Source organism: Thamnophis elegans, chromosome 15 (genome assembly GCF_009769535.1).
Source record: "Thamnophis elegans isolate rThaEle1 chromosome 15, rThaEle1.pri, whole genome shotgun sequence".
NCBI lineage: Eukaryota > Metazoa > Chordata > Lepidosauria > Squamata > Colubridae > Thamnophis > Thamnophis elegans.
The window spans coordinates 7,448,071-7,459,569 of record NC_045555.1 but is presented as its reverse complement, the minus strand read 5'-3'; positions in this window follow the sequence as shown (position 1 = coordinate 7,459,569).

Genomic DNA, 11,499 nt, shown 5'->3' with positions numbered 1-11,499 from the left:
TTAATTTATATTAACTTTTGCCGTTTCTTGTCTCCACCTGTCATGTGCGAAATGGCCACGAGATGGCAGGCTATTATTGCTAATGCAATTTCCCATAGACTTTGAAAACCGCTGTTTTCATTTAATTTGAGGTTTCTTTTTCTCCATTTTCACCTCCAAGGAGATTGGGTGTTCAGAGTCGGAACCCATGTCAGATTTTTCCCGATCTCCACCCTGATTATTTTTATTTATATTAACTTTTGCCATTTCTTGTCTCCACCTGTCATATGCGAAATGGCCACGAGATGGCAGGCTATTATTGCTAACGCAATTTCCCATAGACTTTGAAAACCATTGTTTTCATTTAATTTGAGGTCTGTTTGTCCCCGTTTTCACCTCCAGGGAGATTGGGAGTTCAGAATAGGAACCCGTGTCGGATTTTTCCCGATCTCCACCCTGATTATTATTTTTTAATTTTTATTTTAAACACATAAACACATCAACAAAAACAAATACATGACTTAAAATAACATAGGAACAAGAAGTTCCATCATATATCATACAGCAGTTCCGTATCGGTTTCTTTACAGTTAGTGTTTTCCCTTCTAGACATTTCTATCTTGCATTCATGGTCTCCTTATTCGTTATTCATTATTATTTACAATTCTATATTTATTTATACTTAGCTATTTATAAGAAAATATTGTTTACCTATATTGTGTTTTATATTCTTACTGTCATTTATTCTTTTACATACAATGATAGGTATACATTCACATAGTTATTCTTCTTCTTTGCCATTCTTATTCCATTTAAAAGGTTATAATATACAGTATGAATTCCTTTGTTTACCATCCCTAGAGCCTGTTGTAACACCACCTTATTTTCCCTTTCTTTTCTCCAGCCCTTCCTTCTCTACTTCCTTCCTTCTTCCTCTCCTTCCCCTTCTTTCCTCCCTTACCTCTCCCCTACTCCTACCCTCTCTTCCCTTCCTGCCCTCTCTCCTTCTCTTTCCCTCCCTTCCACCCTCCTCTCCTTTTCCTTCCTTCTTCCCTCCCTTCTCTACTTCCTTCCTCCTCTCCTCTCCTTCCTTCTTCCATCCCTTTCTTTTTCTATTGTTATAGGTGTCTCTTTCAAATCTCAGTTTATGTTTTCTTGGGGATGGTATTTCCACAAACCCATATAGTTTCGTATAATTTCCTTTTTTCTCTTTCGTTCTACAGTCTATATGCCAGCCATCATCCTGATTTGATCGCTTATTCCAAGTAATTCAGTCTGACTACTTTAATTTTCTGTGCTAATTCCTCCACCCTGATTATTTTATTTTTATATTAACTTTTGTCATTTCTTGTCGCCACCTGCCATGTGCGAAATGGCCACGAGGTGGCAGGCTATTATTGCTAATGCAATTTCCCATAGACTTTGAAAACCGTTGTTTTCATTTAATTTGAGGTTAGTTTTTCTCCGTTTTCACCTCCAGGGAAATTGGGGTTTCAGAATAGGAACCCATGTCGGATTTTTCCCGATCTCCATCCTGATTATTTTAATTTATATTAATTTTTGCCATTTCTTGTCTCCACCTGCCATGTGCCAAATGGCCACGAGATGGCAGGCTATTATTGCTAATGCAATTTCCCATAGACCTTGCAAACCGCTGTTTTCCTTTAATTAGAGGCCTGTTTGTCCCCGTGTTCACCTCTAGGGAGATTGGGGACTCAGTGTAGGAACACATGTCGGATTTTTCCCGATCTCCACCCTGATTATTTTTATTTATATTAACTTTTGCCATTTCTTGTCTCCACCTGTCATGTGCGAAATGGCCACGAGATGGCAGGCTATTATTGCTAATGCAATTTCCCATAGACTTTCAAAACCGCTGTTTTCATTTAATTTGAGGTTTGTTTTTCTCCATTTTCACCTCCAGGGAGATTGGGTGTTCAGAGCACGATACCACGTCGAATTTCTCCCGATTTGCACCCTTATTCTTATTTATATTAAGTTTTGCCATTTCTTGTCTCCACCTGCCATGTGCGAAATGGCCACGAGATGGCAGGCTATTATTGCTAATGCAATTTCCCATAGACTTTGAAAACCGCTGTTTTCATTTAATTTGAGGTTTGTTTTTCTCCGTTTTCACCTCCAAGGAGATTGGGGGTTCAGAATAGAAACCCATGTCGGATTTTTCCCGATCTCCACCCTGATTATTTTAATTTATATTAACTTTTGCCGTTTCTTGTCTCCACCTGTCATGTGCGAAATGGCCACGAGATGGCAGGCTATTATTGCTAATGCAATTTCCCATAGACTTTCAAAACCGCTGTTTTCATTTAATTTGAGGTTTGTTTTTCTCCATTTTCACCTCCAGGGAGATTGGGTGTTCAGAGCACGATACCACGTCGAATTTCTCCCGATTTGCACCCTTATTCTTATTTATATTAAGTTTTGCCATTTCTTGTCTCCACCTGCCATGTGCGAAATGGCCACGAGATGGCAGGCTATTATTGCTAATGCAATTTCCCATAGACTTTCAAAACCGCTGTTTTCATTTAATTTGAGGTTTGTTTTTCTCCATTTTCACCTCCAGGGAGATTGGGTGTTCAGAGCACGATACCACGTCGAATTTCTCCCGATTTGCACCCTTATTCTTATTTATATTAAGTTTTGCCATTTCTTGTCTCCACCTGCCATGTGCGAAATGGCCACGAGATGGCAGGCTATTATTGCTAATGCAATTTCCCATAGACTTTCAAAACCGCTGTTTTCATTTAATTTGAGGTTTGTTTTTCTCCATTTTCACCTCCAGGGAGATTGGGTGTTCAGAGCACGATACCACGTCGAATTTCTCCCGATTTGCACCCTTATTCTTATTTATATTAAGTTTTGCCATTTCTTGTCTCCACCTGCCATGTGCGAAATGGCCACGAGATGGCAGGCTATTATTGCTAATGCAATTTCCCATAGACTTTGAAAACCGCTGTTTTCATTTAATTTGAGGTTTGTTTTTCTCCGTTTTCACCTCCAAGGAGATTGGGGGTTCAGAATAGGAACCCATGTCGGATTTTTCCCGATCTCCACCCTGATTATTTTAATTTATATTAACTTTTGCCGTTTCTTGTCTCCACCTGTCATGTGCGAAATGGCCACGAGATGGCAGGCTATTATTGCTAATGCAATTTCCCATAGACTTTGAAAACCGCTGTTTTCATTTAATTTGAGGTTTCTTTTTCTCCATTTTCACCTCCAAGGAGATTGGGTGTTCAGAGTCGGAACCCATGTCAGATTTTTCCCGATCTCCACCCTGATTATTTTTATTTATATTAACTTTTGCCATTTCTTGTCTCCACCTGTCATATGCGAAATGGCCACGAGATGGCAGGCTATTATTGCTAATGCAATTTCCCATAGACTTTCAAAACCGCTGTATTCATTTAATTTGAGGTCTATTTCACCCCGTTTTCATTTCGAGAAAGATCGGGGGCTTCAGAGCACGATCCCACTCGGATATCGCCAGATAGGTACCCTAATTATTTTTATTTCTAATACTTTTTTTGCCCTTACTGGTCCTCACCTGCCATACGAAAAATGACCACGAGGTGGCAGTCTGTTACTGTTATGCAATTATCCCTTTGATGGCTTCTGTTCTCATTTAATTTGAACGGACTTGGCATCCTGTTTTGGCCACCAAAGTAATCAGCTGTCTCAGAATACAATCCCTCATCGGATTTACCTTGCTCTGTTCCCTGATTATTTTTATCATTTTTATAATTTATTATTTATTTTTATTTATTGTGATTTTTCTTCCCAACCTGCAATTTAGGAAGTGGCCACCAGGGGTAGGTTTTCCTACCCCTTGCAATTTTCCAGACCTTTACAGGAATGGTTTTTGCTTAATTTCAAGCGGGTTGCACCCTTTTCTTCACCTCTAATGACATATGGGGCCTCGGACTACTATCTAACATGCATTCTCCTGATTATGTTTATGAATGTTTCCTGCAAATTCTCCTCTTCTACTGAATATATGAAGGGATGCGGTGGCTCAGTGGCTAAGACGCTGAGCTTGTCGATCATAAAGGTCAGCAGTTCAGCGGTTTGAATCCCTAGCGCCGCGTAATGGAGTGAGCTCCCATCACTTGTCCCGGCTTCTGCCAACCTAGTAGTTCAAAAGCACGTAAAAAATGCAAGTAGAAAAATAGGGGCCGCCTTTGGTGGGAAGGGAACAGTGTTCCATGTGCCTTCCGGCGTTGAGTCATGCCGGCCATGGAGACGTCTTCAGTCAGCGCTGGCTCTTCAACTTTGAAACGGAGATGAGCACCGCCCCCTAGAGTAAGGAACGACTAGCACAGATGTCCGAGGGGAACCTTTACCTTTATGTTGAATATTTTGTTACCATGCGCCAGTGAGAAAATGGACAGTTATATTGATCCTGTTGTAACCCCGAATTTTTCACTCCCAACCCTTCCTTAGATCTTCCTTTTTAGGAAACCAAGAATAAAAAAATCCCACCTTTGCTACCCCAGCTAAACACCGTACACTGATCACTGGAGAAAGCTTTTCCCAGTTCATGTATAGTATTTTTCCGGGTGTGTCTGTTCTACTCCTATAAACTGTTGGTTTTTTTGTGATCAACAGGCAGTGATGGGGAAGTTCTATACGCTTTGAATGCTTTGAAGCCAATGCAATCCTAAATTGCATGAACCAAGGGATAGAATAAATAATTCTAAACTGTTAATATGACTTGATAAGGCCTTGATAAGGCCACATTTAGAATACTACAGCCACAATATAAAAAAGATGTGAAGACTCTAGAACAGTGTTTCTCAACCTTGGCAACTTGAAGATGTCCGGACTTCAACTCCCAGAATTCCCCAGCCAGCGAATGCTGGCTGGGGAATTCTGGGAGTTGAAGTCCGGACATCTTCAAGTTGCCATGGTTGAGAAACACTGCTCTAGAAAGAGTGCAGAGAAGAGCAACAAAGATGATTAGGGGACTGGAGACTAAAACATATATGAAGAACGGTTGTAGGAACTGGGTATGTCTAGTTTAAGGAAAAGAAGGAGTAGGGGAGACACGATAGCAGTCTTCCAATATCTCAGGGGCTGCCCCAAAGAAGAGGGAGTCAAGCTATTCTCCAAAGCACCTGAGGGCAGAACAAGAAGTGACGGGTGGAAACTCATCAAGGAGAGAAGCAATCTGGAACTTAAGAAGAAATTTCATGATGATGAGAATGATTAATCAGTGGAACAACTTGCCTTCAGAAGTTGTGGATGCTCCATCACTGGAGGCTTTCAAAACTGGATTGCCAATTGTTTGAAATGGTATAGGCTCTCCTTCTTCCGCAGGGGGTTGGACTAGAAGACCTCCAAGGTCCCTTCCAGCTCTGTTATTCTGTTAATGTTTTAAAACGACAAATGGTATATTTGGGGTTTTATTTTTTCCAAGCTCTGGAACAGAATCACCATTCCTTTCTTTGCTTTGAAAAATCATTCTCTCTCCCTGCCTGACCACAACCCATTCATTTATTTTTAAATGTAAGCACTCTGTCCCCCAGACCAGAAATGAATCACTTCAAGGAATGGAGAGGTTTGGGGAATGATTTTTTTTTTAAAAAGAGCGGAAGGTTTTCAGAATTGTCACTTTCCTCGCCGATGGAAGAATGGAGGCAGTGTTTTCAGCTCCCCGTATCTGCCACGTTCTTCCCCTGGCAACGAACAAAAAATGACTTCAAAGAGAGGGGGAAATGGTTAAGGGAAAGTGATTTTCTCTCACGGCCTTGCTGGGGGAATTAAATCGTGTTTCTTCTGTTGCCAGCAAGTGAAATAATCCAATATATTGCAGCAAAAATGCATTTGCTGTTTCCTCTGGCATGGTTGACCTGGCAGGGTTTTTTTTCTTTTCTTTTCTCTTTTCTTTTCTCTCTCCTCTCGTCTTCTCTTCTCGTCTTCTCTCCCCCTCCCTTTCCTTTTCTCTTTTCTTTTCTTCTCTCCCCTTCCATTCCTTTCCTTTTCCTTTCCTTTCCTTTTCTCCTCTCCTTTCCTCTCCTGTCCTGTCCTGTCCTGTCCTGTCCTGTCCTGTATGCTACCAATGAAACCATCCCGAAAACCAAAGCTGGGTCTCTATGATCAATGGCCACCTTCTCCAATGTGTGTGTGGGGGGGGGGGGATACTTTGAGGACAGCAATTGAGTCTCAATAACAGTAACTTGGAGTCCTAGTGAACATCACTTAAACATGAGCCAGCTGCAGCTGCCAAAAATAAAGCCAATGCAATCCTAGGATGCCTTAACCGAAGGCTAGAATCACATGTTAAAGTGTTAATGCCACTTTATAAGGCCTTTAGTAAGGCCACACTTAGAACACTTAGAATGCTTCATCCAATGTAAAAAGATGTTGAGACTTTGGAAAGAATGCAGAGAAGAGCAACAAAGATGATTAGGAACAGGTGGAGACTTCCAGATGCCTGGGTAGCCCAGATAAGCAGCTGGGGCTCAGGACGATGGACAGCAGCTCCAATTGGAGTGTGGGATTTAAGAGTCGGTTTAATGTCAGGGTCACAAGTACCCATAGCAACCAAAACTCAGAAGCTGGTAGATTCCTCAAAGAACAGTTTTATTTGAGGTGTCATATTGGCACAGGCTGGTGAAAACCCGACTCTAAACGTTCCCACGGTTTCTACCTAATTACAAGTTTTCCACTTTCCCCAATCAGTCACGTGGTCCAATCAGGATACTGTCCAGTTGCTAGGTGACTCCAGTCCCCTCCTTCCGAGCACCTGCTGGAATGTCCTTGGTTCCCAAGAGAAAGGATTTTGCTTTGGCTACAAACCCCAGCTACCTCTACTCCCCCCCTCCCTAACCTTCAGCCCCAGTTGTGGCATCCCTGAAGCCACAAAATGGCCTCAGTCAGGTCAACTTCAGGGTTGGACACATATGAAGAACGATTGCGGGAATTGAATATGTCTAGTTCAATGAAAAGAAGGACTAGGGGAGAGACGATAGCAGTCTTCCAATCTCTAAGCAGCTGCTCCGAAGACGAGGGAATCAAGCTGTTCTCCGAAGCACCTGAAGTCAAGACGAGAAACAATGGATGGAAAATAACCAAGGAGAGAAGCAATCTGGAATTAAGGAGAAACTTCCTACAAAACAATTGACCGGTGAAATGGCTTGTAGTTGTAGATACTCCAATAGTGGAGTTTTTGAAGCAAAGATTGGAATGGTACAGGGTCACCTGCTTGAGCAGGGGGTTGGACTAGAAGACCTCCAAGGTCCCAATGGGAAGAATAGATCAGTGGAATGACTTGCCTTCAGAAGTTGTGGGTGGAGGTTTTTAAGAGAATGGACAGCCGTTAGTCTGAAATGGTATCCTGCCGTGATGGCTAAACTATGCCATTTGTGGCACGCAAAGCCATCTCTCTGGGCATGCATGCTGTCGCCAACTGTTCTTCTGGTTTCCATCACTGGTTTTTGCAGGCACAGGAGCCCTGGAAAACTCTCTGAAAAGGGCCCCAAAAACAGTTGGTTTGGGGGCTGTTTTCCATGCCATTTTCAAGCCGATTTTGGGCTGTTTTATGGCCAAAAAGGGCCTGAAAAACAGCCTGAAACAGCCCCCCCCAAATGGCCAAAAAGGCATGGACATTCCAGTTTGGGCACTTGGTGCCGAAAAGGTTTACCATCACTGGCATAAGGTCTCCTGCTTGGACTAAAAGATCTCCAAGGTCCCTTCTAACTCCGATGATGTTCTGTGTTCTAGGAGATGATCCCAAAAGTGGAAGCTAGGGGGAGCTGTGGTTCTGCCTTCAGCTCCGCAGATCTCAAGAGATCTTCTGATCTGGGCAAAAAATAAAATAAAATCAAAAGCCTTCGGCCTCAAAGGTATCAGGGCCGAAGCGGAAGAGGTGGGAGCTCTCTGCACATGCTCAGAGGTGTTTCCTCGTGCCTTCTGAAGTTCCGAAGGGCAGCATCAGCCTGGCAGGATCTGGTGCCCGTCGGAGGATGAAGGCAGAAACAAGGAGATCCCGGCAGGCGGAAAAAACTGATTCACCGCCTTGAAGCTCGGCTTCCACGCTCCCTTGCTTTGAAACTGCGAAATGAGGCACGGCGATTGAGAGGGGCTTTAATAACCATCTCAGCGCTGACATTTAGATTACAGATGGCATTTTCAATTAGGTGGGCATCCTCTGTGGGTGGAAAATCGGCGGCTGGCGCGGCTTCAGGCTTCTCCACGCTCTGTAAGGAGGGAAGCGAGAAATGGAGGAATTCAGGCCAGGCAATGAACCTGCAGCCCCCCCCCCCCACCACCACCACCAGGCATGGCCTGGGAAACTGAGAGACCAGACTGGGTGGTTCAGGGGTTGGGAAGCCAAAGGGATCTCCCTAAATAACGGGTGTGTGGAGCTGAAGGTCATCTAGCTGAGGATTTCCCATCCTGAGGTTTCTGAAGGTCCCCCTCCAAGTTATGACATTGGGAGGAGGGGGTGGTCAGGCGACATTCATCAGTCCTAGCTGAGGAGGAAGTGGTATCAGGTAACCGATTAACAGAGTTGGAAGGGACCTTGTAGGTCATCTAGTCCAACCCCCCCAAGTAGGAGACCCTACACCATTTCTGACAAATGAGAGCCCAGTCTCTTCTTGAAAGCCTCCAGTGATGACCCTCCCGCAACTTTTGAAGGCAACTTCTGTTCCATGGGTTGATTGTTCTTGCTGTCAGAAAATTTCTCCTTATTTCCAGGTTGAATCTCTCCTTGGCCAGTTTCCATCCATTATTATTCCTTGTCGGGCCTTCAGGGGCTTTGGAAAATAGCTTGAGCCCCTCCTCTCTGTGGCAGCCCCTCAAATAATGGAAGACTGCTATCCTGTCTCCCCCGGTTCTTCTCTTCACTAGACTAGCCAGGCCCAGTTCCTGCAACCGTTCATCGTATGTTTTAGCCTCCAGGCCCCTCATCATCCTGGTTGCTCTTCTCTGCACTTTTTCTAGAGTCTCAACCTCTTTTTTATAGTGGGGAACCAAAACTGGATGCAGTGGTGGCTGTGGCCTGAAAACCTTCTGACCATGCTCATCTTTCATCCAGAGGACTGCAATGCATTCTGCATGGGGCTGTCCTTGGAGACTGTACAGAAGTTTTAGCTGGTCCAGGATGTGGCTGGGGAAACGTGATGGGCATAGCAACGGCAACGGCCATTACATACAGCCCCACCATGCTTTACAGCCCTCTTTGAGTGGTTTACAGAGTCAGCCTCTTGCCCCCAACAATCTGGGTTTTCACTTTGCCGACCTCGGAAGGATGGAAGGCTGAGTCAACCTTGGAGATGGTTGGGATCGAACTGCTGGCAGTCGGCAGAGTTGGCAAAGTGCAATACTGCATTCTATCCCTAGCAAACTCCTCCCCCACCCGTCCGGTTCCCAAGGAAGCTTTTCGTGCCCGTCAGTCTGTCTCTCAGGTCCTTAGGCTGATCTTGAGGTGACCTGAGGTTTTTTGCTTTTCGTTCTTCGGTTGTCCAGCATTCTGAATGGGCAGCCCCCCCCCAAAATGCGGACAAAGGAAATAAGCAGAGCCTTTTAGAGGCCATCTGATTCTCCCCATGGTTGGAAAAAGCAGAAGCCGCCAACGTTGCTCCGGCCGGTTTTAATTTTACTCCTCGGAAAATCCATAATGCTGAGAGATAAAAAGAAATAATTAGGAAATTAGCGGAGGCCTCGGGAGAAGGCAAGTGGCTGCAAAGGAGCTGGCGCCATCCCGGTCCTTTCCTCTTTTAATCCCATTAAAGTTCGTGGTAATTAGATTTTAAATGACCGCCCGCCCTGCTGTTTACGGTCTTGGTCAAAGGAAAGGAAAGGAAACACGATCGTGTCCCGTGAGAGAAATCGAACGTGTTTTAAAGGCTTTGGAATTTCAGCTCCAGGTGTTGTGGCCCGCCAGCAACCAGCAGAGCTGGCAGCAGATTCGGACAGTGAGGAGGTTGGGAAGGAAGATGGGCCAGTCCTGGAGTCTGGGGAAGGCTCTGATGAGGGCTCTGTGTTGGAGGCAGAGAGGGGGCCAGGGCCGGATGGGAGTTATCAGCTGCCTTCAGAGGCAGACATCAGTGAGGCAGAAGAACAGCTGGAGCCTGTTCCCAGTGTGCGCATGCGCAGAGTTGCCAGACGAAGGGAACAGCTAAAGAACAAGGGTCAGCTTGGGAGTAAGGCCACAGGCGGACGGTGAATGGCCCCTCCCACAGGAAATAAAAGAGGAGCAAAAGGGGAGTGGAGCTTGCAGGAGACCATTAGTTAGCTTAATTGGTTCCTTACTCTCCGAGACTCCTGGCCAAGTTCTGCAGATATCGGCCTGGCAGCTCTCCAAGCCAGATAAGGTCTGTGACTGTAAATCCTCCCTTGAAAGACTTTGCTGGATGTGAAGGTGACAAGCAACAGGGAGAAAGAAGGTGAAAGCAACAGGGAGAAAGCAGAACTATTTAACTCATCTTTTGCATCTGTCTTTACACAAAGGGACAAAACAGTCCAACCTATCAAAAACAGCACCACAAAAATCAGATTAGGAACACAAATTGAAATAGGGAAGAAAATGGTAAGTGAGCACCTGTCTACCCTAGATGAGTTCAAATCACCAGGACCGGATGGATTACACCCCAGGGTTCTGAAGGAACTGGCAGAAGAGATTTCAGAACCACTGAACGATATCTTTCAGAGATCCTGGAGCACCGGGGAACTGCCAGAGGACTGGAAAAGAGCTGATGTGGTTCCCATCTTCAAAAAAGGAAAAAAAATAGATCCAGGAAACTGCAGACCTATCAGCCTGACCTCAATACCAGGAAAGATTCTGGGGAAAATAATCAAGCAACGAATTAGCGAACATCTAGAAGCAAACAAAGTAATAGCCAAAAGCCAACATGGGTTTGTCAAAAACAGATCATGCCAGATTAATCTTATTGCATTCTTTGATAATGTGACAAAATTAGTGGTCCAGAGGAATGCCGTCGATATAGTTTACTTGGACTTCAGTAAGGCATTTGATAAGGTAGACCATAACCTACTACTGGATAAAGTAGAAGAATGTGGGTTAGATAGCATCACCACCAGATGGATTCGTAACTGGCTGACCAACCGCACTCAACGTGTAGTCCTCAATGGAACTGCATCTACATGGAGGGAAGTATGAAGTGGAGTACCCCAAGGCTCTGTTTTAGGCCCAGTACTCTTCAACATCTTCATCAATGATTTGGATGAGGGAATAAATGGGGAACTCATCAAATTTGCAGATGACACCAAGCTGGCAGGAATAGCCAACACTCCAGAAGACAGGCTTAAGATACAGAAGGATCTTGACAAACTTGAACATTGGGCACTAACTAATAAAATGAAATTCAATGGTGAAAAGAGTACGGTTCTACATTTAGGCAACAAAAACAAAATGCACAGGTACAGTATAGGTGGTACCTTGCTCAATAGTAGTAACTGTGAAAGGGATCTTGGAGTCCTAGTGGACAACTGTTTAAATAGGAGCCAGCCGTGTGCAACAGCTGCCAAAAA